Below are 27109 nucleotides of genomic sequence, written 5' to 3'. Positions count from 1 at the left end.
GCATCCGTGGTCACCAGGACCCAGTCCTGAATGCCGTATCTGCGGCCCTCTAGAAGATGAGCACTCTGCAACCACCACAGGAGGGACACCCTTGTTCTTGGTGACAGGGTTATCCGCTGATGCATCTGAAGATGCGACCCGGACCATTTGTCCAGCAGGTCCCACTGGAAAGTTCTTGCGTGGAATCTGCCGAATGGGATTGCTTCGTAGGAAGCCACCATTTTACCCAGAACCCTTGTGCATTGATGCACTGAGACTTGGCTCGGTTTTAGGAGGTTCCTGACTAGCTCGGATAACTCCCTGGCTTTCTCCTCCGGGAGAAACACCTTTTTCTGGACTGTGTCCAGGATCATCCCTAGGAACAGAAGACGAGTCGTCGGAACCAGCTGCGATTTTGGAATATTGAGAATCCAATCGTGCTGCCGCAACACTACCTGAGATAGTGCTACACCGACCTCCAACTGTTCCCTGGATCTTACCCTTATCAGGGAATCGTCCAAGTAAGGGATAACTAAAATTCCCTTCCTTCGAAGGAATATCATCATTTCGGCCATTACCTTGGTAAAGACCCGGGGTGCCGTGGACCATCCATACGGCAGCGTCTGAACTGATAGTGACAGTTCTGTACCATAAACCTGAGGTACCCTTGGTGAGAAGGGTAAATTTGGACATGAAGGTAAGCATCCTTGATGTCCCGAGACATCATGTAGTCCCCTTCTTCCAGGTTCGCAATCACTGCTCTGAGTGACTCAATCTTGAATTTGAACCTCTGTATGTAAGTGTTCAAAGATTTTAGATTTAGAATCGGTCTCACCGAGCCGTCCGGCTTCGGTACCACAACAGTGTGGAATAATACCCCGTTCCCTGTTGCAGGAGGGGTACCTTGATTATCACCTGCTGGGAATACAGCTTGTGAATGGCTTCCAAAACTGTCTCCCTGTCAGAAGGAGACATCGGTAAAGCCGACTTTAGGAAACGGCGAGGGGGAGACGTCTCGAATTCCAATTTGTACCCCTGAGATATCACCTGAAGGATCCAGGGGTCTACTTGCGAGTGAGCCCACTGCGCGCTGAAATTCATTGAGACGGGCCCCCCACCGTGCCTGATTCTGCTTGTAAAGCCCCAGCGTCATACTGAGGGCTTGGCAGAGGCGGGAGAGGGTTTCTGTTCCTGGGAACTGGCTGATTTCTGCAGCCTTTTTCCTCTCCCTCTGTCACGGGGCAGAAATGAGGAACCTTTTGCCCGCTTGTCCACGAAAAGACTGCGCCTGATAATACGGCGTCTTCTCATGTTGAGAGGCGACCTGGGGTACAAACGTGGATTTCCCAGCTGTTGCCGTGGCCACCAGGTCTGAAAGACCGACCCCAAATAACTCCTCCCCTTAATAAGGCAATACTTCCAAATGCCGTTTGAAATCCGCATCACCTGACCACTGTCGTGTCCATAACCCTCTACTGGTAGAAATGGACAACGCACTTAGACTTGATGCCAGTCGGCAAATATTCCGCTGTGCATCACGCATATATAGAAATGCATCTTTTAAATGCTCAATAGGCAAAACTATACTGTCCCTATCTAGGGTATCAATATTTTCAGTCAGGGAATCCGACCACGCCAACCCAGCACTGCACATCCAGGCTGAGGCGATTGCTGGTCGCAGTATAACACCAGTATGTGTGTAAATACATTTTAGGATACCCTCCTGCTTTCTATCAGCAGGATCCTTAAGGGCGGCCATCTCAGGAGAGGGTAGAGCCCTTACAAGCGTGTGAGCGCTTTATCCACCCTAGGGGGTGTTTCCCAACGCACCCTAACCTCTGGCGGGAAAGGATATAATGCCAGTAACATTTTAGAAATTATCAGTTGTTATCGGGGGAAACCCACGCATCATCACACATCTCATTTAATTTCTCAGATTCAGGAAAACTACAGGTAGTTTTTCCTCACCGAACATAATACCCCTTTTTGGTGGTACTCGTATTATCAGAAATGTGTAAAACATTTTTCATTGCCTCAATCATGTAACGTGTGGCCCTACTGGAAGTCACATTTGTCTCTTCACCGTCGACACTGGAGTCAGTATCCGTGTCGGCGTCTATATCTGCCATCTGAGGTAACGGGCGCTTTAGAGCCCCTGACGGCCTATGAGACGTCTGGACAGGCACAAGCTGAGTAGCCGGCTGTCTCATGTCAACCACTGTCTTTTATACAGAGCTGACACGGTCACGTAATTCCTTCCAACAGTTCATCCACTCAGGTGTCGACCCCCTAGGGGGTGACATCACTATTACAGGCAATCTGCTCCGTCTCCACATCATTTTTCTCCTCATACATGTCGACACAAACGTACCGACATACAGCACACACACAGGGAATGCTCTGATAGAGGACAGGACCCCACTAGCCCTTTGGGGAGACAGAGGGAGAGTTTGCCAGCACACACCAGAGCGCTATATATATACAGGGATAACCTTATATAAGTGTTTTTCCCCTTATAGCTGCTGTATCTTTAATACTGCGCGTAATTAGTGCCCCCCCTCTCTTTTTTAACCCTTTCTGTAGTGTAGTGACTGCAGGGGAGAGCCAGGGAGCTTCCCTCCAACGGAGCTGTGAGGGAAAATGGCGCCAGTGTGCTGAGGAGATAGGCTCCGCCCCCTTATCGGCGGCCTTATCTCCCGTTTTTCTGTGTATTCTGGCAGGGGTTAAATGCATCCATATAGCCCAGGAGCTATATGTGATGCATTTTTTGCCATCCAAGGTGTTTTTATTGCGTCTCAGGGCGCCCCCCCCCAGCGCCCTGCACCCTCAGTGACCGGAGTGTGAAGTGTGCTGAGAGCAATGGCGCACAGCTGCAGTGCTGTGCGCTACCTTGTTGAAGACAGGACGTCTTCTGCCGCCGATTTTCCGGACCTCTTCTGTCTTCTGGCTCTGTAAGGGGGCCGGCGGCGCGGCTCTGGGACCCATCCATGGCTGGGCCTGTGATCGTCCCTCTGGAGCTAATGTCCAGTAGCCTAAGAAGCCCAATCCACTCTGCACGCAGGTGAGTTTGCTTCTTCTCCCCTTAGTCCCTCGATGCAGTGAGCCTGTTGCCAGCAGGTCTCACTGAAAATAAAAAACCTAAAACTAAACTTTTCACTAAGCAGCTCAGGACAGCCACCTAGTGTGCACCCTTCTCGTTCGGGCACAAAAATCTAACTGAGGCTTGGAGGAGGGTCATAGGGGGAGGAGCCAGTGCACACCAGGTAGTTCTAAAGCTTTACTTTTGTGCCCAGTCTCCTGCGGAGCCGCTATTCCCCATGGTCCTTACGGAGTCCCCAGCATCCACTTAGGACGTTAGAGAAAATTTGGTTAGTCGTACGATGGAGCCCAGCAGCTTCAAGCATCTTTACCATGTTTTTGTAGATTACTGCATCATTCACTGTCCCAGTGATTGGTCTACATATTTCTTCATCCCCTCTGATCCTAAGCAGCTCCCTAACATCCTCATCACTCCAATTTGCCATTTTAAACTGTATTCTGTATAATAAAACGCTCCCTTCACTCATGTGTTTCCTCCAGTTTATTTCCTGCTTCTGCCTGGTGACATCATGCATGGAGACAGCCTATCACCTTCTGTGGCTTGGAAACACCGTTTCTGAGCCTCACACACTGCACAATGAAACGGGTCTGAACCGTGTAGGACCCTGCTTTTTAACCGTTTCAAAATACCGGTATTTTGAAAACGGTAAATTCAAGGTGACCCTTTCATACCGCAGCTAGAACCGTTTTGGAAGGCTTAAAAATCGGCAATTTACCGGGTTAAAGTTGCGGTGTGAAAGGGGTATTAGTTAGCTAAGAGAATGGAGCATCTCCATAGATATTCAGTGGGATGTAATTACCCCTTTAAAAAAAAAAAGTCAGATCGGCCAGCATCCTGCACCTCCGGCGATCTCGGACGCAATTACATCTCACTGATTGTCTTTTGCACTCTAAATGACCTTCAAGACTACTAGCAATACCCTGCAACTTATGGACATCAACTTTTGCTCCTTGTCTTAGGACATCACATCTTTTAAGTTGTCTATCCTCAATCTTTCTTTCTTGTAAGTATTCTTTATCAAGGTTCTCCACCAATGTAGCAACTATGGTCTAAACCAGCTGTACCATTCACTGGTCTAAAATTTAGGACTGATTTCCCAGACCTTCAGAATAGACTATAGAATGGGCCTTGGGTGAGCCTGATTTGGATTTCACCGCCAGATTGCTAGCTGACATGTCTTTTGCTAATCTATCTAACCTAACGTTATTCCTATTTTTGGAAAGTGGAGATCTTTGAATTAGTGCCATGTGTATTACTTTAGGAAGAAAACAAGTATGATTTCTGATTTTCACAAACTCCGTACAAACAACCTTTATTTTATAGTGTTACACTCAATTCTTTCTAATTTATCAGCAGGTACAACGCCAACAATGTTGAACATACTATGATAACCTGTTCATTCTGGATTTCTAATGAACCTGCTCCTCAAGTGTGCTGATACTGCTGTAATTATTTTCATAAACATTCTTGAAGCAGCCACCACACCACGGTAGAAGGGCATGGTAATACGCATTTTACTGCGGGTCTAAAATAATCTGAAGAACTTCTTCCTTAGTAGTCGACTGTAAACTTCCCTATTTCTATCTTGACTTTCTTGAATTAATTTTCATTTTGATTGACAAATCACTCTAAAGGTTTGGCTTCTTTACTACAAAGTCAGTCCTTGACTGTCTTCTTAGGGAAAATCTGGAATATGAACTTTCTGTGCTTCTAAATCTGTTTTCCTTAATTTTTCTATTTTTTATTTTTACTAGAGTTGGAGTGGGCAGTCTGTGTATCTGTAGAAATCTTTGCTCTCAATACTGTTCCAACTGCCACATATACTCATCAGCAGTAGGATCCCCCTGTTTTGAGGAAAAAGTCCCCCCAGTTTGACTTGAATGGAGATAGCCCTCTCTTAACACAAACACCTAAAGTGTTGCCATTAAAAAAAAACCTCTCTCTCTCTATAATGATATTTTTTGGCGATGCCATCTGCAACATTTTTCTCTTTTTGGGTTTATTTTAATTTTTTTAATTGAAACCACAAAGTAATTGCTTCTTCTTGACTGGTAAACCCATTTTACTTATCTGCAGAATTTTCTAGTATATTGTCTTATACCAGGCTATTTAAACCACCCGGGACTAATCATGTTAACTTCAGAGCTGTCACACTGTACCAAAACAGAGAAAAAAAAACAATAATTTGCTCTCAAGCTATCTATAGTATTACTTAGTGAGTAAATACTTCTAAGTTTCAAGATATGCCTTTTATTTCAGGTAATGTTACACTTTAAAAGTGCAATACCACCTAAGAAAATATTTTTACCCCTCTAACTAATCAGAAAAAAAAAAAATCAGTGGAGGGACCACGACAAAAGATTGCACGATGTGCTTGGTCTCTACCCTCTCTCTCCATTTAAACATGTTTAATGAAATTTACAGATTCTGTATTACAGAAGTTGCTTTCCTATTGTTCCTGCTATGGGGAGGGAGCACCTTATTATTATAATCCTTTATTTATATGATGCCACAAGTGATCCACGGCGCCCAATTACAGAGTACATAAATAAGAAAAACAGTGACTTGCAGTTGAAGACAATATAGGACAAGTACAGGGTACATAAACATAGCTGCATCAGCACACGACACTGAAATAATAAGATTTTACTCACCGGTAAATCTATTTCTCGTAGTCCGTAGTGGATGCTGGGGACTCCGTGAGGACCATGGGGAATAGACGGGCTCCGCAGGAGACTGGGCACTCTAAAGAAAGATTTAGTACTACCTGGTGTGCACTGGCTCCTCCCTCCATGCCCCTCCTCCAGACCTCAGTTAAGGAAACTGTGCCCGGAAGAGCTGACATTACAAGGAAAGGATTTTGGAATCCAGGGTAAGACTCATACCAGCCACACCAATCACACCGTATAACTCGTGATAAACTTACCCAGTTAACAGTATGAACAACAACAGAGCATCAAACAACAGATGCCAACATAACATAACCCTTTTATTAAGCAATAACTATATACACGTATTGCAGAAAGTACGCACTTGGGACGGGCGCCCAGCATCCACTACGGACTACGAAAAATAGATTTACCGGTGAGTAAAATCTTATTTTCTCTAACGTCCTAGTGGATGCTGGGGACTCCGTAAGGACCATGGGGATTATACCAAAGCTTCCAAACGGGCGGGAGAGTGCGGATGACTCTGCAGCACCGAATGGGCAAACACAAGGTCCTCCTCAGCCAGGGTATCAAACTTATAGAACTTTGCAAAGGTGTTTGAACCCGACCAAGTAGCTGCTCGGCAAAGTTGTAATGCCGAGACCCCTCGGGCAGTCGCCCAAGAAGAGCCCACTTTCCTTGTGGAATGGGCTTTCACCGATTTTGGATGCGGCAAACCAGCTGCAGAATGAACCTGCTGAATCGTATTACAGATCCAGCGAGCAATAGTCTGCTTTGAAGCAGGAGCACCCAAGCTTGTTGGATGCATACAGGATAAACAGCGAGTCAGTTTTCCTGACTCCAGCTGTCCTGGCTACATAAATCTTCAAAGCCCTGACTACATCAAGCAACTTGGAGTCCTCCAAGTCACGAGTAGCCGCAGGCACCACAATAGGTTGGTTCAAATGAAAAGATGACACCACCTTCGGCAGAAATTGCGGACGAGTCCGTAATTCTGCCCTGTCCATATGGAAAACCAGATAGGGGCTTTTACATGACAAAGCCGCCAATTCTGACACACGAAAAAAGAACCAAAGTGTGCGCAAAAGGAAGAGCCAATCAAAAAACAATAATATTTGGATTAATTTTTTTTTAATTCAATATTTATTTAATTGTAGTTAATACCAAATATAAAAATAAATTAACTATAAATATAATCCTTAGAGTGACCACAATAAGATATTAAAAATGTTATTAAATGAATAAAACAACACAATCATGAAATATATAACCATCTAATTGATTTCTCATATATGGTTAGTATTCCAAAAGACCAATAATGGATACAAATGTATCAAATCCTGAAGAATAAATGGTTCCTAAAACAGGTAATACTGTATCACTTTGGATGCATAGTTAGATCACAATAATGCAGAAAAATATTAATAAATGGACTAAAAAGTCCACACTGGCTGGCCAGCCTTAATTAATAATTATTATATTGTGCACAAACAAAAATTTATCCAAGATCAATAGAGTAGATAAATGGAAGATGTATTGCCTGTAGGATATCATGGAATTGAATCAACAATAAGGACTCAAAATTCTTCCAATAACGATCTAAACTGGTAATGATTATCCGTTATACATGTATCCAAAAGTCTTGTGCGGCTAATTAGCTCCTAACCTCGTACGGCCGCTGATGTGAATGCTAAATGTTGGGGCAAATAGGTAGAAGAAAGTCCCGTCCTTTTGACCAATACTATTTATAAAGTCTCGATGAAGGCACCTAGCCTCATGCGGCCGTCAGTGTGGGCAGCCAAGGCCGAAGTATTACAGTCCCGTATTAAGGTAATGGCTATGAATAAATAAATAAGAATTTACTTACCGATAATTCTATTTCTCGGAGTCCGTAGTGGATGCTGGGGTTCCTGAAAGGACCATGGGGAATAGCGGCTCCGCAGGAGACAGGGCACAAAAGTAAAGCTTTCCGATCAGGTGGTGTGCACTGGCTCCTCCCCCTATGACCCTCCTCCAAGCCAGTTAGGTACTGTGCCCGGACGAGCGTACACAATAAGGGAGGAATTTTGAATCCCGGGTAAGACTCATACCAGCCACACCAATCACACCGTACAACTTGTGATCTAAACCCAGTTAACAGTATGATAACAGCGGAGCCTCTGAAAAGATGGCTCACAACAATAATAACCCGATTTTTGTAACTATTTACAAGTATTGCAGATAATCCGCACTTGGGATGGGCGCCCAGCATCCACTACGGACTCCGAGAAATAGAATTATCGGTAAGTAAATTCTTATTTTCTCTATCGTCCTAGTGGATGCTGGGGTTCCTGAAAGGACCATGGGGATTATACCAAAGCTCCCAAACGGGCGGGAGAGTGCGGATGACTCTGCAGCACCGAATGAGAGAACTCCAGGTCCTCCTTAGCCAGGGTATCAAATTTGTAGAATTTAGCAAACGTGTTTGCCCCTGACCAAGTAGCTGCTCGGCAAAGTTGTAAAGCCGAGACCCCTCGGGCAGCCGCCCAAGATGAGCCCACCTTACTTGTGGAATGGGCATTTACATATTTTGGCTGTGGCAGGCCTGCCACAGAATGTATTACACATCCAACTAGCAATAGTCTGCTTAGAAGCAAGAGCACCCAGTTTGTTGGGTGCATACAGGATAACAGCAAGTCAGTTTTCCTGACTCCAGCCGTCCTGGAACATATTTTCAGGGCCCTGACAACATCTAGCAACTTGGAGTCCTCCAAGTCCCTAGTAGGTGCAAGGCACCACAATAAGCTGGTTCAGGTGAAACACTGACACCACCTTAGGGAGAGAACTGGGGACGAGTCCGCAGCTCTGCCCTGTCCGAATGGACAAACAGATATGGGCTTTTTTGAGAAAAAAACACCAATTTGACACTCGCCTGGTCCAGGCCAGGGCCAAGAGCATGGTCACTTTTCATGTGAGATGCTTCAAATCCACAGATTTGACTGGTTTTAAACCAATGTGATTTGAGGAATCCCAGAACTACGTTGAGATCCCACAGTGCCACTGGAGGCACAAAAGGGGGTTGTATATGCAATACTCCCTTGACAAACTTCTGGACTTCAGGAACTGAAGCCAATTCTTTCTGGAAGAAAATCGACAGGGCCGAAATTTGAACCTTAATGGACCCCAATTTGAGGCCCATAGACACTCCTGTTTGCAGGAAATGCAGGAAACGACCGAGTTGAAATTTCTTTGTGGGGCCTTCCTGGCCTCACACCACGCAACATATTTTCGCCACATGTGGTGATAATGTTGTGCGGTCACCTCCTTTCTGGCTTTGACCAGGGTAGGAATGACCTCTTCCGGAATGCCTTTTTCCCTTAGGATCCGGCTTTCCACCGCCATGCCGACAAACGCAGCTGCGGTAAGTCTTGGAACAGACATGGTACTTGCTGAAGCAAGTCCCTTCTTAGCGGCAGAGGCCATAAGACCTCTGTAAGCATCTCTTGAAGTTCCGGGTACCAAGTCCTTCTTGGCCAATCCGGAGTCATGAGTATAGTTCTTACTCCTCTACGTCTTATAATTCTCAGCACCTTAGGTATGAGAAGCAGAGGAGGGAACACATACACCGACTGGTACACCCACGGTGTTACCAGAACGTCCACAGCTATTGCCTGAGGGTCTCTTGACCTGGCGCAATACCTGTCCCGTTTTTTGTTCAGACGGGACGCCCTCATGTCCACCTTTGGTATTTCCCAACGGTTTACAATCATGTGGAAAAAACTTCCCGATGAAGTTTCCACTCTCCCGGGTGGAGGTCGTGCCTGCTGAGGAAGTCTGCTTCCCAGTTTCCATTCCCGGGATGAAACACTGCTGACAGTGCTATCACATGATTTTCCGCCCAGCGAAAAGTCCTTGCAGTTTTTGCCATTGCCCTCCTGCTTCTTGTGTCGCCCTGTCTGTTTACGTGGGCGACTGCCGTGATGTTTTTCCCACTGGATCAATACCGGCTGACCTTGAAGCAGAGGTCTTGCTAAGCTTAGAGCATTATAAATTTACCCTTAGCTCCAGTATATTTATGTGTAGAAAAATCTCCAGACTTGATCACACTCCCTGGAAATTTTTTCCTTGTGTGACTGCTCCCCAGCCTCTCGGGCTGGGCTCCGTGGTCACCAGCATCCAATCCTGAATGCCGAATCTGCGGCCCTCTAGAAGATGAGCACTCTATAACCACCACAGGAGAGACACCCTTGTCCTTGGATATAGGGTTATCCGCTGATGCATCTGAAGATGCGATCCGGACCATTTGTCCAGCAGATCCCACTGAAAAGTTCTTGCGTGAAATCTGCCGAATGGAATTGCTTCGTAGGAAGCCACCATTTTTACCAGGACCCTTGTGCAATGATGCACTGTTTTTAGGAGGTTCCTGACTAGCTCGGATAACTCCCTGGCTTTCTCTTCCGGGAGAAACACCTTTTTCTGGACTGTGTCCAGAATCATCCCTAGGCACAGCAGACGTGTCGTCGGGATCAGCTGCGATTTTGGAATATTTAGAATCCACCCGTGCTGTTGTAGCAGTATCCGAGATAGTGCTACTCCGACCTCCAACTGTTCCCTGGACAATGCCCTTATCAGGAGATCGTCCAAGTAAGGGATAATTAAGACGCCTTTTCTTCGAAGAAGAATCATCATTTCGGCCATTACCTTGGTAAAGACCCGGGGTGCCGTGGACAATCCAAACGGCAGCGTCTGAAACTGATAGTGACAGTTCTGCACCACGAACCTGAGGTACCCTTAGTGAGAAGGGCAAATTTGGGACATAGAGGTAAGCATCCCTGATGTCCCGGGACACTATATAGTCCCCTTCTTCCTGGTTCGTTATCACTGTTCTGAGTGACTCCATCTTGATTTGAACCTTTGTAAGTGTTCAAAAAAAATTTTTTAGAATAAGTCTCACCTAGCCTTCTGGCTTCAGTACCACAATATAGTGTGGAATAATACCCCTTTTCTTGTAGTAGGAGGGGTAATTTTATTATCACCTGCTGGGAATACAGCTTGTGAATTTTTTCCCATACTGCCTCCTTGTCGGAGGGAGACCTTGGTAAAGCAGACTTCAGGAGCCTGCGAAGGGGAAACGTCTCGACATTCCAATCTGTACCCCTGGGATACTACTTGTAGGATCCAGGGGTCCTGTACGGTCTCAGCGCCATGCTGAGAACTTGTCAGAAGCGGTGGAACGCTTCTGTTCCTGGGAATGGGCTGCCTGCTGCAGTCTTCTTCCCTTTCCTCTATCCCTGGGCAAATATGATCTTATAGGGACGAGAGGACTAAGGCTGAAAAGACGGTGTCTTTTTCTGCAGAGATGTGACTTAGGGTAAAAAACGGTGGATTTTCCTGCAGTTGCCGTGGCCACCAGGTCCGATGGACCGACCCCAAATAACTCCTCCCCTTTATACGGCAATACACCTTTGTGCCGTTTGGAATCTGCATCACCTGACCACTGTCGTGTCCATAACATCTTTTGGCAGTTATGGACATCGCATTTACTCCTGATGCCAGAGTGCAAATATCCCTCTGTGCATCTCGCATATATAGAAATGCATCCTTTAAATGCTCTATAGTCAATAAAATACTGTCCCTGTCAAGGGTATCAATATTTTTAGTCAGGGAATCCGACCAAGCCACCCCAGCTCTGCACATCCAGGCTGAGGCGATCGCTGGTCGCAGTATACCACCAGTATGTGTGTATATACTTTTTATGATATTTTCCAGCCTCCTGTCAGCTGGTCCTTGAGGACGGCCCTATCTATAGACGGTACCGCCACTTGTTTTGATAAGCGTGTGAGCGCCTTACCCACCTTAAGGGGTGTTTCCCAACGCGCCCTAACTTCTGGCGGGAAAGGGTATACCGCCCATAATTTTCTATCGGGGGGAACCCACGCATCATCACACACTTTATTTAATTTATCTGATTCAGGAAAAACTATGGTAGTTTTTTCACATCCCACATAATACCCTCTTTTGTGGTACTTGTAGTATCAGAAATATGTAACACCTCCTTCATTGCCTTTAACGTGTGGCCCTAATAAGGAATACGTTTGTTTATTCACCGTCGACACTGGATTCAGTGTCCCTGTCTGTGTCTGTGTCGACCGACTAAAGTAAACGGGCGTTTTAAAACCCCTGACGGTGTTTTTGAGACGTCTGGACCGGTACTAATTGTTTGTCGGCCGTCTCATGTCGTCAACCGACCTTGCAGCGTGTTGACATTATCACGTAATTTCCTAAATAAGCCATCCATTCCGGTGTCGACTCCCTAGAGAGTGACATCACCATTACAGGCAATTGCTCCGCCTCCTCACCAACATCGTCCTTCTACATGTCGACACACACGTACCGACACACAGCACACACACAGGGAATGCTCTGATAGAGGACAGGACCCACTAGCCCTTTGGAGAGACAGAGGGAGAGTTTGCCAGCACACACCAAAAACGCTATAATTATATAGGGACAACCTTATATAAGTGTTTTCCCTTATAGCATCTTAATATATAAGCATATCGCCAAATTAGTGCCCCCCCTCTCTGTTTTAACCCTGTTTCTGTAGTGCAGTGCAGGGGAGAGCCTGTGAGCCTTCCCTCCAGCCTTTCTGTGAGGGAAAATGGCGCTGTGTGCTGAGGAGATAGGCCCCGCCCCTTTTTCGGCGGCCTCGTCTCCCGCTCTTAACGGATTCTGGCAGGGGTTAAATATCTCCATATAGCCTCCGGAGGCTATATGTGAGGTATTTTTAGCCAAAATAGGTATTCATTTGCCTCCCAGGGCGCCCCCCTCCCAGCGCCCTGCACCCTCAGTGACTGCCGTGTGAAGTGTGCTGAGAGGAAAATGGCGCACAGCTGCAGTGCTGTGCGCTACCTTTAGAAGACTGAGGAGTCTTCTGCCGCCGATTCTGGACCTCTTCTTACTTCAGCATCTGCAAGGGGGCCGGCGGCAAGGCTCCGGTGACCATCCAGGCTGTACCTGTGATCGTCCCTCTGGAGCTGATGTCCAGTAGCCAAGAAGCCAATCCATCCTGCACGCAGGTGAGTTCACTTCTTCTCCCCTAAGTCCCTCGTTGCAGTGATCCTGTTGCCAGCAGGACTCACTGTAAAATAAAAAACCTAAGCTAAACTTTTCTAAGCAGCTCTTTAGGAGAGCCACCTAGATTGCACCCTTCTCGGCCGGGCACAAAAATCTAACTGGCTTGGAGGAGGGTCATAGGGGGAGGAGCCAGTGCACACCACCTGATCGGAAAGCTTTACTTTTGTGCCCTGTCTCCTGCGGAGCCGCTATTCCCCATGGTCCTTTCAGGAACCCCAGCATCCACTAGGACGATAGAGAAAATAAAAATACACAGTCCCGAATGGCTCAAATAGCCCCTAGCCTAATGAGGCCGTTGGTGTGGGTGGCTATAATAACGGGATAACGTTTTGATAAATAAAACCCCGTCTCACCCGTAGCAATCTCACCCGTAACAGTGAATGCAGTAGCCGTCCGGCCGGATGTTCACCGGACCTCCGCCGTTTCCAATCCACAAGCCGTCCTGTGCTGCGCTGCCTGGGTGCTCCTCCGACAGCGCAGCTGGGTGATCCTTAGGCTGGGATGAAATAGATGGAAATATCTGTGGCGGTTTAAGGCGGGTTAGGGCTGTCGGTGATGTCCGTTCGTCTCCAAATAGTAGAGACAGCAGAGAGATGGTATAGATCTGTGGATCACTCCAAAGCCATTCAACCTAACGCGTTTCTTGACCGTAGGCACTGGTCGTTTCATCAGAGGAAGTGCAATGAAAGAGAGTCCTCATCTGACTATATTTAAAGCTCCCAGTTAATTATCTAAAACAGAAACAGCCGATGAATTTCAAACTATTCACCCATAGGAATCAAATTAAAGTGAAATGCATATGTATATATCTCTTAATATCGTACTTGAATGTATTTGGAATTGAATCAAAAACCAATGTATATAAAATAATATAAATATATAGAGTGAATATATAAAAAATATAGTGAATAAATAAACTCATTGTTATTACATTATTCAAAGACATAATACTCAGGAGTGGCATGTCTTAGAGTGTATAAACATAAATTAATATAGTGTACCACATAGAATCAATATAAATTTATATATATATATATATATATATATATATATATATATATATATATATATATATATATATATATATATATATATATAGTGTGGTGAAATAAACTAAATAAGTGCAGAATGTAACAGTAATAATTATTATAATTCATATATAAAATACTAGTTGTCTATATGTGTGTTGTCATATTCAAAATAATAACAGAATACCCGTTTATCTATACAACAGTACATGCCTGATATTTCATTTATTATCTATAGTTATCAAATAAAAAATGAAAAATATATAAAACTAAATCAAAAAAGGGGATTATAATATTATTAAAAATAAATAAAAATGAATAATAATAAATCAATACATATATCATATATATCACCTTTTTTTATTTATTTTTATATATTTTTCATTTTTTATTTGATAACTATAGATAATAAATGAAATATCAGGCATGTACTGTTGTATAGATAAACGGGTATTCTGTTATTATTTTGAATATGACAACAGGAAGTGCAGGAACCGGCCCAGCTGGAATTCCTCTGTAGGAGCCTTCCTGGCCTCACACCAAGCAACATATTTTCACCATATACGGTGATAATGCTTTGCCGTCACGTCCTTCCTAGCCTTTATCAGCGTAGGAATAACTTCATCTGGAATGCCTTTTTCCGCTAGGATCCGGCGTTCAACCGCCATGCCGTCAAACGCAGCCGCGGTAAGTCTTGGAACAGACAGGGCCCTTGTTGCAACAGGTCCTGTCTGAGAGGCAGAGGCCATGGGTCCTCTGTGAGCATTTCTTGCAATTCCGGGTACCAAGTCCTTCTTGGCCAATCCGGAACAATGAGTATTGTTCTCACTCCTCTTTTTCTCACAATTCTCAGCACCTTTGGTATGAGAGGAAGAGGAGGAAACACATAGACCGACTGAAACACCCATGGTGTTACAAGTGCGTCCACAGCTATCGCCTGAGGATCTCTTGACCTGGCGCAATACCTTTTTAGCTTTTTGTTGAGATGGGACGCCATCATGTCCACCTGTGGCAGTTCCCATCTATTTGCAATCTGCGTGAAGACTTCTTGATGAAGTCCCCACTCTCCCGGGTGGAGGTCGTGCCTGCTGAGGAAGTCTGCTTCCCAGTTGTCCACTCCCGGAATGAACACTGCTGACAGTGCTAGTACGTGATTCTCCACCCAACGAAGAATCCTGGTGGCTTCTGCCATTGCCACCCTGCTTCTTGTGCCGCCCTGGCAGTTTACATGGGCCACTGCAGTGATGTTGTCTGACTGAATCAGCACTGGTTGGTTTCGAAGCAGAGGCTCCGCTTGACTCAGGGCGTTGTATACGGCCCTTAGTTCCAGGATATTGATGTGCAGACAAGCCTCCTGACTTGACCACAGCCCCTGGAAGTTTCTTCCCTGAGAGACTGCCCCCCATCCTTGGAGGCTTGCATCCGTGGTCACCAGGACCCAGCCCTGTATGCCGAACCTGCGGCCCTCGAGGAGGTGAGCACTTTGCAGCCACCACAGAAGAGACACCCTGGCCCTGGGGGACAGGGTGATCAGCCGATGCATCTGAAGATGCGATCCGGACCACTTGTCCAACAGATCCCACTGAAAGATCCTCGCATGGAACCTGCCGAAGGGAATGGCTTCGTATGACGCCACCATCTTTCCCAGGACTCGCGTGCAGTGATGCACCGACACCTGTTTTGGTTTTAGGAGGTCTCTGACCAGAGTCACGAGCTCCTGAGCCTTTTCCTCCGGGAGAAACACCTTTTTCTGGTTTGTGTCCAGAATCATGCCCAGGAAGGGCAGACGCGTCGTAGGAATCAGCTGCGACTTTGGAATATTCAGAATCCAGCCGTGCTGTCGCAACACTTCCTGAGAGTGTGCTACGCTGATCAGCAACCGCTCCCTGGACCTCGCCTTTATGAGGAGATCGTCCAAGTATGGGATAATTGTAACCCCTTGCTTCCGAAGGAGCACCATCATTTCCGCCATCACCTTGGTAAATATACTCGGTGCCGTGGACAGGCCAAACGGCAACGTCTGGAATTGGTAATGACAGTCCTGTACCACAAACCTGAGGTACTCCTGATGAGGTGGATAAATGGGGAAATGCAAGTACGCATCCTTGATGTCCAGAGACACCATAAAATCCCCTTCCTCCAGGCTTGCAATGACCGCTCTGAGCGATTCCATCTTGAACTTGAATTTCTTCAGATAAATGTTCAGGGATTTTAAATTCAAAATGGGTCTGACCGAACCGTCCGATTTCGGTACCACAAACATAGTGGAATAGTAACCCCTTCCCTGTTGAAGGAGGGGAACCTTCACTACCACCTGCTGGAGATATAGCTTGTGAATTGCTGCCAACACTACCTCCCTTTCCATGGGGGAAGCTGGCAAGGCCGATTTTAGGTAACGGTGAGGGGGCGTCACCTCGAATTCCAGCTTGTATCCCTGAGACACAATTTGTATAGCCCAAGGATCCACCCGTGAGCGAACCCACTGGTGGCTGAAATTTCGGAGACGCGCCCCCACCACTCCTGGCTCCGCCTGTGGAGCCCCAGCATCATGCGGTGGATTTAGTGCAAGCCGGGGAGGACTTTTGTTCCTGAGAACTAGCTGCAAGGTGCAGCTTTTTTCCTCTACCCCTGCCAAGAAAGGATGCACCTCTGACTTTCTTGCTTTTTTGTGAACGAAAGGACTGCATTTGGTAATACGGTGCTTTCTTTGGCTGTGAGGGAATATATGGCAAGAAATTTGACTTCCCTACCGTAGCTGTGGAAACTAGGTCCGAGAGACCGTCCCCAAACAATTCCTCACCCTTATAAGGTAACACCTCCATGTGTTTTTTTTAGAGTCGGCATCACCTGTCCATTGCCGAGTCCATAGGACCCTTCTGGCAGAAATCGACATTGCGTTTATTCTAGAGCCCAGCAGGCAAATGTCCCTCTGGGCATCCCGCATATATAGGACAGCGTCTTTGATATGCCCTAGGGTCAGTAAAATAGTCTCCCTGTCCAGGGTATCTATCTCCTCAGACAGAGTATCTGTTCATGCTGCTACAGCACTACACATCCAGGCCGAAGCAATTGCTGGCCTCAGAAGAGTACCAGAATGTGTATAAACAGACTTCAGGATACCTTCCTGCTTCCTATCCGCAGGATCCTTTAGGGCGGCCGTATCCTGTGACGGCAGGGCCACCTTCTTAGATAAGCGTGTCAACGCTTTGTCTACCCTAGGGGAGGATTCCCAGCGTAACCTATCCGTTGGCGGGAAAGGATACGCCATAAGTAATCTTTTGGAAATCAGTACTTTCCTATCAGGGGAATCCCACGCTTTTTCACATAACTAATTTAATTCATGTGAAGGGGGAAAAGTCACTTCTTACTTTTTCTCCCCAAACATATAAACCCTCTTGTCAGGGACAGGGTTTTCTCCGATATGTGCAATAGATCCTTCATTGCTATAATCATGTATCGGATGGCTTTAGTCATTTTAGGCTGCAACTTTGCATCATCGTCATCGACACTGGAGTCAGAATCCGTGTCGACATCTGTGTCAACCAACTGGGATAGTGGGCGCTTTTGAGACCCTGACGGCCCCTGAGCTGTAGAATCAGACATGGGTTGAGACCCTGACTGATTATCCAACGTTTTATGCAAGGAGCTTACGTTATCATTTAACACCTTCCACATATCCATCCAATCAGGTGTCGGCGCCGACACCACATTCACTTGTTCTGCCTCCACGTAACCGTCCTCGTCAAACATGTCGACACAAACGTACCGACACATCGCACACACACAGGGAATGCTCTAATGGAGGACAGGCCCCCACAAGGCCTTTTGGGGAGACAGAGAGAGAGTATGCCAGCACATACCCCAGCGCTATATAACCCAGGGATTACACAGTAACTTAGTGTTTACCCAGTAGCTGCTGTTTATGATAATTTGCGCCTAAATTTATGTGCCCCCCCTCTCTTTTTACCCTTTTTCTACCTTGATAATGCAGGGGAGAGCCTGGGGAGCTTCCTCTCAGCGGAGCTGTTGAGAGAAAATGGCGCCGGTTAGTGCTGAGGAAGAAGGCCCCGCCCCCTCAGCGGCGGGCTTCTGTCCCGGGTCTGTGTAAATAAAATGGCGGGGGCTCGTACATATATACAGTGCCAAGCTGTATATATGTGTCTTTTTGCCAAGAGGTATCCTAATCGCTGCCCAGGGCGCCCCCCCCCCTGCGCCCTACAGTGACCGGAGTGTGTGGGTAGTGTGGGCGCAATGGAGCACAGCTGCAGTGCTGTGCACTACCTCATGTGAAGACAGGAGTCTTCTGCCGCCGATTTCGATGTCTTCTTGCTTCCGCCGGCTTCTGTCTTCTGGCTCTGCGAGGGGGACGGTGGCGCGGCTCCGGGAACGGACGACCAAGGTTAAGATCCTGTGTTCGAACCCTCTGGAGCTAATGGTGTCCAGTAGCCTAAGAAGCGCAACCTAGCCGCAGTTAGTAGGTTTGCTTCTCTCCCCCCAGTCCCTCGTAGCAGAGAGTCTGTTGCCAGCAGAAGCTCTCTGAAAATTAAAAACCTAACTAAAATACTTTCTTATTAGCAAGCTCAGGAGAGCTCACTAAAAGCACCCAGCTCTGGCCGGGCACAGATTCTAACTGAGGTCTGGAGGAGGGGCATAGAGGGAGGAGCCAGTGCACACCAGGTAGTACTAAATCTTTCTTTAGAGTGCCCAGTCTCCTGCGGAGCCCGTCTATTCCCCATGGTCCTTACGGAGTCCCCAGCATCCACTAGGACGTTAGAGAAAAGTATCTGCGATTTGGTGCTGTCAAAGATGGTTTTTCTAAGGTGCTAGAACAGCGTTAAAGACATTAAACAGAAGCTATCATCACCATTCTGAAAAATGAAACATTATCAACAGATGATAAAGTTGAAGAAGTGAATGATGCTGCCTTCACATCGCAAAACCTGCTACTGAAATGGTATTTGAAACGGTTCTTAAAACGGGTCTGAGCAGTTAAACCCCTTTCACATCTCATGTTGTAACCAGTAAATTAACATTTCATTACCGTTTTGGTACCTTTCACACTGAACCCGTTTCACCCATAGAAAATAGTGGTTGTCATTATAAATGGACTTTTCTGGCCCACACATTATTAATAATTATTAATTAATTCATTATTAATAATTTGGATAGTCGTACGATGGAACCCAGCAGCTTGAAGCATTTTTGCTATGTTTTTATATATGAGGGTATCCTTGACTGTCCCAGTAATTTGGCAGCAGATTTCCTCATCCCCTCTGATCCTAAAGCAGCTCCCTCACCTCTTCATCATTCCAATTAGACATTTTATAATGGCTTTGCAGTCTAAGGGGTATATGCAATTGCGGTCGAATTCCCGAAATTGTCGAATTTCGGGAATTTTTCGCCCAAAAAAAAAAAATCGGCAATGCAATTCAGTGCTTTCCGTCCAAAAAACGGACTTTCAAAATTCGACTTTTTGAAATTCGACTTTTGTCAAATTCGACTTTTCTGCAATGATACAAGTGCTGCAATTCGACCAAAGTGTATTCAATTGAAGTTTGGAAATTCGACAACAGTGCTTTTAGACAGTAAATTCGACATTTTCAATCCGCCACACTTTGGTGGGTGAAACTAATAAAAAAAATTTAAAACATGTTTTTTTTGGTGTTTTTTTTATTGATAATAGCATATCTATTTATATTAGAAGGGATTAGGTACTTGGTTTGTCTTTTTTGGAGGCACAAGTATTATTTATATATTTTTTAAAATATTTTTTATTTTATTTTTTTAGATGGAATGGTAAAATTCAGAAAAAAAATGGCGTGGGGTCCCCCCTTCAAAGCATAACCAGCCTCGGGCTCTTCGAGCTGGTCCTGGTTCTAAAAATGCGGGGAAAAAATTGACAGGGGATCCCCCGTATTTTTAAAACCAGCACCGGGCTCTGCGCCTGGTGCTGGTGCAAAAAATACGGGGGACAAAAAGAGTAGGGGTCACCCGTATTTCTTACACCAGCATCGGGCTCCACTAGCTGGACAGATAATGCCACAGCCGGGGGTCACTGTTATACAGTGCCTTGCGGCCGTGGCATTAAATATCCAACTAGTCACCCCTGGCCGGGGTACCCTGGGGGAGTGGGGACCCCTTCAATCAAGGGGTCCCCCCCCCAGCCACCCAAGGGCCAGGGTTGAAGCCCGAGGCTGCCCCCCCCCATCCAAGGGCTGCGGATGGGAGGCTGATAGCCTTGAGTAAAATGACAGAATATTGTTTTTTCCAATAGTACTACAAGTCCCAGCAAGCCTCCCCCGCAAGCTGGTACTTGGAGAACCACAAGTACCAGCATGCGGAGGAAAACCGGGCCCTCTGGTACCTGTAGTACTACTGGGAAAAAAATACCCAAATAAAAACAGGAGACACACACAGTGACAAGTACAACTTTATTACACACTGCCGACACACATACTTACCTATGTTGACACGAAGCAGTCGGTCCTCTTCTCCAAGTAGAATCCACGGGTACCTGAAAATAAAAGATAATTATACTCACCTGATCCATGGTCCAGAGATAAATCCATGTACTTGTCAAAAAAAGAAAACGAACACCCGACCAGCGAACTGAAAGGGGTCCCATGTTGACACATGGGACCCCTTTCCCCGAATGCAGAGAGACCCCCCCGTGACTGCTGTCACTGAAAGGTCTCGTAAGCCAATCAGCGAGCGCAACATCCTTGCACTCTGCTGATTGGCTCTGTGCGCGTCTGAGCTGTCAGCGCATCGCACAGCTCCCTCCATTATATTCAATGGTGGGAACTTTGCGGTTAGTGGTGGGGTCACCCGCGGTCAGCGGCTGACCGCGGGTAACCCCACCGCTGACGACAAAGTTCCCACCATTGAAAGTAATGGAGGCAGCTGTGCGATGCGCTGTCTGAGCTTAGACGCGCACAGCCAATCAGGTGAGCGCCACGGAGTAGCGCTTCCTGATTGGCTGAAGGGACCTCAGTGACAGGAGTCACGTGATGTCCCGGCATTCGGGGAAAGGGGTCTCATGTGTCAACATGGGACCCCATTCAGTCCGGTGGTTCGGGTGTTCGTGTTTTTTTTTTGCCAAGTACGAGGATTATCTCTGGACGTGGATTTATCTCTGGACACTGGCAGGTGAGTACAATTTTTTTCACAGGTACCCTCGGATCGTCGGAGACTGTGGCAGTCGGCGTGTCAACATAGGTAAGTATGTATGTGTGTCGGCAGTGTGTAATAAAGTTGTACTTGTCACGGTGTGTGTCTCCTGTTTTTATTTGGGTATTTTTTTTCCAGTAGTACTACAGGTACCAGCGGGCCCGTTTTTCTCCCGCATGCTGGTACTTGTGGTTCTCCAAGTACCAGCTTGCGGGGGAGGCTTGCTGGGACTTGTAGTACTATTGGAAAAAACAATATTCTGTCATTTTACTCAAGGCTATCAGCCTCCCATCCGCAGCCAATGGATGGGGGGGGGGGGGGGGGGGAGACAGCCTCGGGCTTCACCCCTGGCCCTTGGTGGCTGGGGGGGGGGACCCCTTGATTGAAGGGGTCCCCACTCCCCCAGGGTACCCCGGCCAGGGGTGACTAGTTGGATATTTAATGCCACGGCCGCAGGGCACTGTATAAAAGTGACCCCCGGCTGTGGCATTATCTGTCCAGCTAGTGGAGCCCGATACTGGTGTAAAAAATACGGGGGACCCCTACTCTTTTTGTCCCCCGTATTTTTTGCACCAGGCGCAGAGCCCTGCTGCTTTTAAAAATACGGGGGATCCCCTGTCAATTTTTTCCCCGCATTTTTAGAACCAGGACCAGCTCGAAGAGCCCGAGGCTGGTTATGCTTTGGAGGGGGGACCCCACGCCATTTTTTTCCGTATTTTTCCCGTTTAAACGTTTATAAAGCCACTCTCACATGTGTCTCCTGTGTTTTCCAAGCTGTTTCCTGGTTGTGGCTGCTGACATCACACATGGAGACAGCCTATGACCTGCTGGGGCTTGCAAATACCGTTTCAGACCCTTTCACACTGCACAGTGAAATGGGACTGAAACGGGTAGGACCCTTCTTTTTTACCGTTTCAAAATACCGGTATTTTGAAAACGGTAAATTGAAGGGGACCCTTTCACATCGCAGCTTGACCCGTTTAGGAAGCCAGTTAAAACGGCAAAATACCGGGTATAAGCTGCGGTGTGAAAGGGGTATGAGAAACCTGTACTATTTTGTACCATCAAATTTGCAGGTCACCAAGAGGGGGATTCAATTGTTTTTGGGAGCCTGTAAGTAAAGGGGGTGTCTGATGGGCGATATAAAATTGTTTTGCCGATGAATGCAAGTGCTACCCGTTTTAGATCTGTAAAGTGGCTAAACTCATGCAAACTACTGGGCACACCGAGTATGGGCACCCAAAAACTCAGGTTTTGGTTGGATTTCTATTCACCACCTCAACAGGGTACAAGCAGAAATAATGGGCGCCTGCGCTGTGCAGCCCTGAAAGCTTTTCATCTGACAGAAATTGACTTTGCTATTGGAGCTGGCAGCACTGTGTGTCAGTGTGAATTCAATGCTGCAGCTCCATCACCTCCCAAGCAGCGCCGCACACTCCCGTTGGCCTGGTTCCTGGGTACCTGCAGGCGTCTGTGGCATGTGTCCATCAGCAAAACAATTCTTTTGCAACAGAAGAGGGTCAACTGTTGGCATAGTGCCAGTGCTCCCCTCAGCAATTCACCAAAGCTGGGTGGCACCACACTGGAGCCAGGGACGAACTTCATCACAGGAGGCAAGCAGCAGCATTACCCCCTGCAAAGTGGACTGGGGCCATGGTAGAGGAGCGGCCACAATCCTACCCCCCCCCCCCCCCACCACCACTCAGAATCTGTGCTCTCTGCAAACTAGGCTGGCACAAGGTAATAAAAATGTCAGACGCAACGCCCATGGAAAGAGCATGGACTTCCTCACCAAAGTGATATCTCTAATATTTGTGCAGTTTTCCACTGAGTGCTGGGTTGGATTGGTCCACAGGGTTGCAGGGGAATCCCCCGGTGCGCCCCCCCCCCCCCCCGCCTCATCCTCTAGGGAACAGGTTCCAGTCTATGTTCTTGAATTATACATTATACATATGCTACCTAATACTGAACAGGACTATGGTTTGTTGTCTACAGTGCATTGCTGTTATTAATCTGCTACATTATTATGTATGCACTAACAGTATTTACTAAACCTATTTATCAAAGGGCCCAGCCCATACATTCTGTAATGGTTAGGAAAACCAATGTGGCGGCTGGCCACACCCCCTCTGGAGACTGGCCACACCCCTAAACATGGGCCCCTACCACAGTGTTCTCCCGGTGGGCCCTTCATGCCACAGTCCAACACTGTCTGAGTGCTCCTGTTTCCTCCCACACTCCCAAAATAAAATGTCAGGTTAATGGCCCTTTAATAAAACAAATGTGTCCATGTGATATGGCATAGAGATTGTGAGTTTAACTGAAGCAGAAAATGATGTGAATGACTGAAATATTCTTTGTAAGGCTACGCAGAGTTGGACTGAATCAAACCAAATGTACAGATAGGGAGGACGGACAACTCTGCATATAGGTGAATATGCACATTTATATTTGTGCATGAAAGCTGGTGCATATAAGGCAATGATAACCAAACGTTCTTGAATCACAGCGCCCTAGAGCGTCAGCATTTTTTTTCACACCACCCCAAGGATAAAAGCTTTTTATTGATACAGTCTGAAAAAAATTATTAGATAAAGTAAATTGTTCTTAGCTGTCATCCTTATGCCGAGTACACACTTCCCGATGCACATCAGATGTAGCCACATCCAGTCTTGTACAATTTCTTTAGGATTTCAAAATAAAAACTAAAGATATTGTACATTGTTAACAACGCCACTGGAGCGTGCAGCATTAACGATATAGTGAATACACATTGGACGATGTGACCGATATGTCGTCCGATCCGCCTGATCAGACGATATATCGGGTGCATAATGCCAAGTGTGTCTCCAGCCTTAGGTTCCATTATTTGGTGGTGAATCCATTTTGCTACTTATTGTCAGCCTCTAGCACTGGTTTTGCCTATCACTTTGACCATATAATTTGATTATATACCACCAACCCGGGGCGCCCCCTGCAAGAGCCTTGTGGTACCTCATGGTGCCTAGGCACAATTTGGAAACCACTAATATAAGGCCGGGTGTAGTATGGTATGCCGGCGGTCGGGCTCCCGCCGGCTTACCGACAGTGTGGCGAGCGCAAATGAGCCCCTTGCGCGCTCGCTACGCGCGCCACGCTATTTTATTCTCCCTCCAGGGGAGTCGTGGACCCCCACGAGGGAGAATAAGTGTCGGTATGCCGGCTGTCGGGATTCCGGCGCCGGTATACTGTGTGCCGGGATCCCGACAGCCGGCATACTGAAGACCACCCTATAAGGCCAACTAGTTTACAACTTTGCATTAGCCTCTGCATCTTCAGTTGTGATGTGGATCTCACGGCTACATATGTACAGAGTACAAGATCTGTCACCTGTGCAAGTTTAGTTATTGATGGAAAATGTGAATACCTACTTCAGAGAACACAAACAATAAGACAGATCCTACTTGTATTCTAAATGCAAATACTCAGGTGAATTGGTATTTTCACTCAATCTTGCAGGGCTCCATTGACTTAAGCTTACTATACAAACAGTTTGGAAATACCCTGATTAGCCTGCATCCTGAAGTGGAGGCAATCGTTTTAAGACAAAAGGATATTCAAAGCTATGACAAACTGTGCTACGATTATTCCAGAGTTCTATATATCTTTATCAATATCTGAACTTTCACCAATGAGACACTAAGCAGCTAGGCAAGAACAAAGATCAATATTAGCCTGCCATAAAGCATGTTATGATGCTCTGTAATCTGCAACTGTCTTAATGTATATGCAATGCATCACTGAGCTTTTCATAAACACTTTTATTCTTGTACACATTTGTCTGCAGATATTGCAAGATGAGATGGATGCTTTGGTCAACTACCTTTAGTTTACTGCAAGTTCCTTATCCAATAAAAATTCAGAATTCCATTTAACTGCAAAAGCCAGGAACATACTAACTCTCTATAAACCCCAAAGTTGAGTATTTAGTTGATATTATACTGTTGGTTTGGCATCACTATATACATACCTTATCCAAGGTGTTTTGGTAGGTTTGGTGCCCAGGCATAGCTGTTTAAATGGAACGTAGTCAGCACCTCGATATTCAGGATCCAGACACATTCTGACGGTAAGTATTAAGGTGCATACACACAGTGAGATTCGGGCTAAGCCCAATTCTCAATGTGCGATAGGGACTAGGTCGGTATCGCAAGCATATAATGACTGTGCTCGCGATACTGACTATGTGCGATTTTGGCTAAGTGTCAATTTTGACCATCTTTTCTACAAGATAGTCAAAATTGACTTGCCTGCACAGTCTATCTAGGCTTGTGATACCGAACGTGCGGGACCACGCATCATCACATCGGGATCCAAAGGTGACTGACTTTCACCTTGCGATCTGCACTAATTTTTCTTACGATTTTGACTATATAGTCAAAATCGTAAGAAAATATCTCACCGTGTGTACACAACATTAGCGTTAGGCTGCGGGTGGGTGTTAGCTTTCGCTGCAAGAGGGGGAGATTAGGGTTAGGCTGCAGGAAAAGGTGACAGTACTTAAGAAAATGTGTCGGGAGTATGATAGTCGGGATGCCGCTGCAGTATTATGACTGTTGGTATACTGACTGCCGGGATCCCATACACAACTCTTTTGAAATAATAGTGGAAAGTGGCGTTATAGCAAGTGTGACATGTTTGTGATGACAGAACCCCTAGGAAGCAGCACTGGAACTTATCGAGCGAGTTCTGTACTTTACCCTATCTCCCTACACTGTATAATAACCATAAACAGGTACTGTGGGACTGCTGAAGCCCAGTAACAGTTCCCTATGGGGAGATGTACTAAGCCTTGAAGAGTGATCAAGTGGAGAGAGATAAAGTACCAGCCATGTTACGGGCAGTGTGTGAAAACGACAGTTAGGAGCTAGTTGGTAGTTTATCTCTCCATTTTATCACTCTCCAAGGTTCAGTGCATCTGCCCCTACAATGTCTGTAGAGGCCTGGAGGCGATGCCCATTATCCGTGGCCCTGCCCCAGCCAGCTCCAGGACTGATAAACTGCTCAGTGAACGGAGAGCAGAGACACCGGTATCCGGTAACGGCTGAAGCCCCCGCAATGTATGTGTATGGCTGACTGGCGCCATGTAAACAACAACACGCACATCATGTAACAGCCCCTCTCCCCGGCTTCCCCCACCCCACTCCCACACACTGACAGCGTGACGTCGGCGACCTCTGCTATTACCGGGGAGTCGCGTGGACACTCACGGCAGCCGCATATCAGGGAAACGGCCTCCAGTCCTGCCTCTCCCTGCTCTCTGCCAGCTTCCTGCCGGGCTGCAGCTCGGTGACTCCGGTCTGGCCCAATCACATGATCTCCATGACATCATCATCATGGGTACGGCGAGCCGCTGGGAAAAACTTCCTACACACACAGTCGGTGTGGCGGCTGTGGTTGAGTGTCTCTGTCCTGTGTCCGACTCAGGTTATGTTCATGTATAGTACTGTGCTGATGAGTGCTGTCCGAGTACAGTCTTTTCACTGCTTCATGAATAGACCCCTTTGTCTATTTTTGTACAGTGTGAGGAAGTTTCATTACTCCCTTTTCTCATACGTCCTAGAGGATGCTGGGGTCACATCAAGAACCATGGGGTATAGAAGGGATCCGCAGGAGACATGGGCACTTTAAGACTTTCAAAGGATGTGAACTGGCTCCTCCCTCTATGGCCCTCCTCCAGGCTCCAGTTTAGTTTAGAATATGTGCCCAGTGAGACTGGATGCACTCTGCGGAGCTCTACTGAGTTTCTCTGATAAAGACTTAGCTTATTTTCAGGGAGACTGCTGGCAACAGTCTTCCTGCTTCGTGGGACTTAGGGGAGAGAAGTCAGACCTACTTCTGTGAGTTTAAAGGCTCTGCTTCTTTGGCTACAGGACACCATTAGCTCCTGAGGGTCTGATCGCTAGGTACGCCTAGATGCTCGTTCCCAGAGCCCGCCGTCACCCCCCTTGCAGAGCCAGAAGTCAGAAGACAGGTGAGTGGAAGAAGAAAAGAAGACTTCAGTGACG

General features: G+C 46.6%; 1 protein-coding gene across 1 annotated transcript in view; it reads right to left on the bottom strand.

The window, feature by feature from the left end:
* The window catches only part of RAB5A (RAB5A, member RAS oncogene family), a 112402-nt gene extending 85887 nt beyond the window's left edge, over nucleotides 1-26515 (bottom strand). Inside the window, exon 1 of the mRNA XM_063922195.1 lies at nucleotides 26289-26515. The gene's annotated coding sequence lies outside the window, so the exon portion shown is untranslated. The remainder of the gene's footprint in view (nucleotides 1-26288) is intronic.
* Nucleotides 26516-27109: the final 594 nt, after the last annotated feature.

This window comes from Pseudophryne corroboree, chromosome 5 (genome assembly GCF_028390025.1).
Source record: "Pseudophryne corroboree isolate aPseCor3 chromosome 5, aPseCor3.hap2, whole genome shotgun sequence".
Lineage (NCBI taxonomy): Eukaryota > Metazoa > Chordata > Amphibia > Anura > Myobatrachidae > Pseudophryne > Pseudophryne corroboree.
This window is presented reverse-complemented; position numbering and strand designations above follow the sequence as displayed.